Source organism: Glycine soja, chromosome 13, assembly GCF_004193775.1.
Source record: "Glycine soja cultivar W05 chromosome 13, ASM419377v2, whole genome shotgun sequence".
In the NCBI taxonomy this organism is placed as follows: domain Eukaryota; kingdom Viridiplantae; phylum Streptophyta; class Magnoliopsida; order Fabales; family Fabaceae; genus Glycine; species Glycine soja.
This window is the reverse complement of record NC_041014.1, coordinates 9675982-9681462: the sequence shown is the minus strand read 5'-3', so window position 1 is coordinate 9681462 and position 5481 is coordinate 9675982. Positions and strand designations below refer to the sequence as shown.

The 5481-nt window shown below is 35.3% G+C and overlaps 1 pseudogene; it reads right to left on the bottom strand.

The window, feature by feature from the left end:
* Positions 1 to 2043: 2043 nt before the first annotated feature.
* On the bottom strand, positions 2044 to 3653 carry LOC114381554 (annotated as a pseudogene).
* Positions 3654 to 5481: the final 1828 nt, after the last annotated feature.

Below are 5481 nucleotides of genomic sequence, written 5' to 3'. Positions count from 1 at the left end.
AAATCTTGTTAGTTGTTACTATAAATTGAATTCACTAAAAATGAAATAAAAACTATATGAGAAGTAAGGATTGCCTTAAAGTTTGTCTTTGGTGGTACTCCTAGGCATAGGATGTGATGGTCTATCTAAGAGATTAGGACTATGTCTCTACTTAAAGCAATATTTATAATTAGAGGAACAAGGAAAAGAAAGGGTTTATCTGTAGTCATCATGATTTGGAGGGTATTGAGAATTGTAAACTAAGCCAGTTCGATTAGGAAGCAAGAGGATATGGAGACTAATTTTTTATTTGCTAAAATCTTTGATGTTCTAGTCTAGCAGGCATGTCAATATTTTGTATTTAAATTTAGAATCAATTTTAGGCATTTTTCTTTTCTTATATGTAAGTGTATGAATAGGAAAAGTTGTGTTACTAATACTCCAGGTCTGTAACATACCTCAAAGGAGACCCAATTTAAATGAATGTGAGTTCATGTAGGCTTACTTCTTGGGGTCTTGGACAATGAGAGTATTTGTTATTATCATGACTACCCCGCATGTTCGATTTGCTATAGTATTAGTAACAGGGCAAAGTATATGCATAACACATCACTACCTGATAGGAACTCAAAAAATAAGATGGAACCTAGGTGGAAAGAATAAAAAAGAGTAGAATTTTACTATTGAAAATTGAACACAAAGTGGAGAATTGAATAAAGATCTTTCCTCCCACTCCCTAATCTGATTTGTCGAATACCCTCCTCAATCTGATTTCCTTATTTATCTAACCAAACTCTAATACTGACTAACTAACTAACTATTCTCACTAAATAACTTATGGACTAACTAACTAACAATTGTCCTTATTCAGCCCTCCACATTATACATCCTGACAATAGTTCCCCCTTGAAATTCCACCTTGCCCTCAAGGTGGAAATAGGGAATTCAGAACCTTACAGGCTTTGATCTTTTTCTTGAATTATATATGCAGAAATTTCTTCAATTCGATTTGGCTTATTAGTTGTCACAAGCTAGATGGCCTCTTCATAAGGTACTCACCTGCACAACTTTTGGCATGTTAAGTTATTTGTTTTGTGCATAGTGTTATTTCATTTATTAAGTGGATGTTCATTTTACTTTTTCGTTCCTGTTTATAGCAACATAAGTTGAATTTCAAGTAGGCATTGCTATCTTGTAACTAAGAATAATATTGAGCAATGATGTGCCTAGAACCATATGAAGCTTGATTGTCAACCTCATTACTTTATTTGAAGCTTTATTCACACAACATACACTGCTGACACAAAATTTCTTGAATTATATATGCAGAAATTTCTTCAATTCTGGGTTATTAGCTGTCACAAGCTGGCTGGCCTCTTCATAAGGTACTCACCTACACAAGTTTTGGGATGTTAAGTAATTTGGTTTATGCATAATGTTATTTCATTTATTAAGTGGATGTTGATATTTCTTTTTCCTTCCTGTTTATAGCAACCTAAGTTGAATTTGAAGTAGGCAATGCTATCTTGTAACTAAGAATAATATTGAGCAATGATTTGACTAGAACTTGTGAGTGCCAATGAAATTTGTAGTTAGGCTTAATGGATAAGGTATGTAATCAAGGATCAAGAAATATACATACTTTGAAATGAATCAAATCACCTTTAGAGAAATTGAGGGTGAAGGTGGGTTGGTCAACTCCAAGGTAATGAAATATGTTGTGCTTGCGTATTTTAATATCCCAATTTCCCGCAGCTCCATTTTCAATCTCTGAAATATGCTGTAGGTTTCATTCTTTCCTTAAATAGTCACTAGTTTATTTACACATTAATTGTTCTATATTTTAGAAGTAATATGGAGTTTTGTCACATAGTGGTGCCCACTGGGCATTTCTAAACCTATTAAGAAATCCATTCATGTTTTCTGTCATTCTTCTTTCCTTCATCTCTAATAGTTGTTACAAATTCATACAACTTCATTAATTCAACTCATCCTTTAATGTAAGTGGTTCCTCTGACAATCATATGCAAGAACAATCTAATCTTCCTTATTGTCACTAAAGTGATATCTCAAAAAACAAATCATGTAACAGTAACCCAAAGCCACCAGTGAAAACCACAAGTTCTAGATGAGATAAAAGAAACTCAACAAATATATCTACGGAAGTTCTTTGGCAGCAGCAATAACAGCTTCCTTGGTGATACCAAACTCCTTGTATATTTTTCCTGCTGGAGCACTTGCTCCAAATCAATCAATGCCTATGACCTTTCCTTTGCTTCCAACAATGTTGTGGCAACCAAATGTTGATCCTGTCTCAATGCTAACTCTAGCTGTTACTGAAGCAGGTAGAAGACTCTCGTTGTATTCATCTGACTGCTCATCAAAAAGTTCCCAACTAACAAAAGAAGCAATTGTAACAGCTTTTCCTTTCCTTCCTTAGATCCTCAGCAGCAACAACAACAATTTCCAACTCAAAACTAGTTCCAATTAAAATAACATCAGGCTTGTTACCTGATGAATTGTCTGAAATGGTGTAGCCACCCTTTTCAACTCCCTCAATAGATGTTCCTGGAAGTTGGGTCAACTTTTGCCTACAAAGTGCAACAATTGAGGGTCTCTTCCTGTTAACCACAACAACTTTGTATGATCCAACAGTTTCATTACCATCAGTTGGACGAAGCATCAAAGTGTTTGGCATTGCCCTGAAGCTTGCCAAATGCTCTATTGGCTAATGAGTTGGTCCATCCTCTCGAAGTCCAATCGAATCATGAGTCAACACATAAATAACTCCAGCTTCACACAGTGCAAAAATCCTTATGGCAGCTCCAACGTAGTTAGTGAAGACAAAGGGCATTTAGATTTTGCTGAAACAAATTTCTTGTAGCATCTGCAAGGCTTTCTGGAGTGTATGTCTGAAAGTTGAAATTTAATTAGAAGGGTAGTCAATAATCCAAAAACAAATTATGGAAGTCAAGTTTTATTGATCTTAAAAGTTTGAAGGCTATACATGCATGAAGCAAAAAGATGGATGATGAGTGAAGATTCAATGTACTTAATATGAATTTTAACTGTAATTAGGAAAGTTAATGATTATAACAAACCATGGAAATGAATCACCACCATTCAGTAAAATTGGACTACACATAATTCAACTACTAAGGAGATATAGCTCAAAATACATATTAGGAGAAACCTAGAAGTTTGTTAGTTTACTCACCGAAAGTGCTTTCTCCCAACTAGCTGGTAATTCGCCAGTAATAATAGCCTTAAGCTCTGCAGCTTCCTCACTGTATTTCTTCTCATATTCCACAAACTTGGCATTCCACTTAGCTTCAAGATCATGAAAAATAAAGAAAGTTTCATTCCACTTAGCACCCTCAGGGGTATGGCGACTCCAATGCCTAAGGAAAAATAAAGAAAGTTTCATTCTAGATCATGAAAATCTCAGCAGATTAAGAGGAAACAAAGATATCTCTAACTCTCCATCCATACTTCTTGACATCTTCTAGCACATGGAAAAGCTCGTATGGCCTTCCAAGATTCTTCCTTGTAGCATCAACTTCTTTAGCACCTAATGCACTCCCATGAACACTATAGGAATTAACCTTGTTTGGAGAAGCGAATCCAATGGTAGTGGTTACCTGTGAAATAGTAATGAATTTGGAAATGGGCATAACACATGTTGGAGATGGCTCAACAACAGAAGTTTGGCAATCAGACTCAGAATCTACAAATACCTCCTCACTTGATACACTATCAGTGTGATCAATTGTCTTGACTCTTCAAAAAGGCATAGGCCAAAGTCTCCATCTGTGTCTAGATGAAGCTGGTCCAAGAGCATCATTCTTGGCCTTCACTACATCATCCAGTCCCACTGGAATTGTATCTTTGGTCTCAATAGGTAAGTCTAAACCAAATACAGTCATTCCAAGTACAAGAAGAGCAACCTTTTCCCATAGCAGATACCTCTCTCTGAACTTCAGAACAAGATTTTCATTTTTAATTATGGATAATGCAGAACTTCCAAATTCTTCTGCAAATATCCGATGTGCTTCAAAAACCTTGGCAACAGCAACCAAACCCATACTTGCTTTAAGTTCATGACCACAAAGTGAGGCCTCAAACCCTGCATATTTTAAGAAAAGTAAATAAACAATTTCTTAGTGCCAAACAATAATTGCATAGAATAAGCCAAACCAATTTGAAGCACAGTTGTTAGCTCTTAGTCTCTTACTCAAAGCAAAATGACTTTGGTCCTCCTCATTGGAAGTTCTTGTTTGAGGTTCGGTTAGTTCACTTTTCTTACAAAAATCTTCAAGGGCGGAGGTTTTTTGACTATCATCTACCAGGTCATTTGATACTGACTTTCCAACATGTTCATCATTACATTCAATAATATCCTTAGTACCAGAATGACAGCCAGAACGAGTGTCAACTTCTACTAGTGCATCTTTATCAACCTATTTATCATGGCCCAAAAAAAATCATGGTTAGATCGAATTTATGTGCATCTTGGATTCTATTGTGAGCCAGGTGAACCTCATTTGAAGCCTGTCAAAGTTTCACTTTTAAAGATTCATTTTCTTCCTCAAGAACTTTCAGATTGTGCCTTATATCTGTCATTTGCTATTCTACATGTTCCAAACAGTCACAACTCAAATTGTGCATTCATTCTGTTCATCAATAACAACATGCATCATTGAGCTGAACCTAAACCTGAACCAGTTTCTAACATTGCCATATTTAAAATGCTGAACCTGAACCAAGTTCTTCCATTATTTAACATGGCTCTTAATCTTTATTCTTGTCATGTGTTCTAACTCCTATGTTCCTCAAGGACATGGAGATTGAATCTCTTATTAGTTATGCTAGAAATAGTCCCAATAAAAATTGTATAACCAATTTAAGGCAATTGTATAACCAACAAAAATTGAGAGATCACTGCAAGACATTCTTTTGCACACAAGAGCACAGGAACAGAAAACAAATTATAGGTCCCACATAGAAAATGAATGAATGTTAGTTAATGTAGAATGAGTATGAGAATAAAATATCAAGTTGAGGTGTGAAATGCAGTAACAAAATTATCATTACTTTCTTTCCTTTCCCAATTCTTATAAGCTTCTTATGGACTTAATAGTGTCACCATACTTCACCAACTAAACCAGCAAAGAGGTGATCCCTCTTGCTATCTGATTTTGAATTGGACAAGCACGTATCATTGGAACTGTGAGCTTAGCACCAATTAAAATGTTGACAGCTAGACTGTGAAGTTCACTAGCTAGATAGATAGCTAAATCGTAAACCTAGGTAGCTAGTGAGAAGACACAGCTTGCATGCATGTCCCAAGCATGCAAGGTCGTGTCTTATAATATCCACCGCTTTTTCTGTAAAATCAATTTCAAAATAACCAAAGTAAAAAAATCATATATAATATCAAATTCTATACAACTTTATCTGCTGCAAACACTAATATAGTACTATTGCTATGTCTTGTAAAAT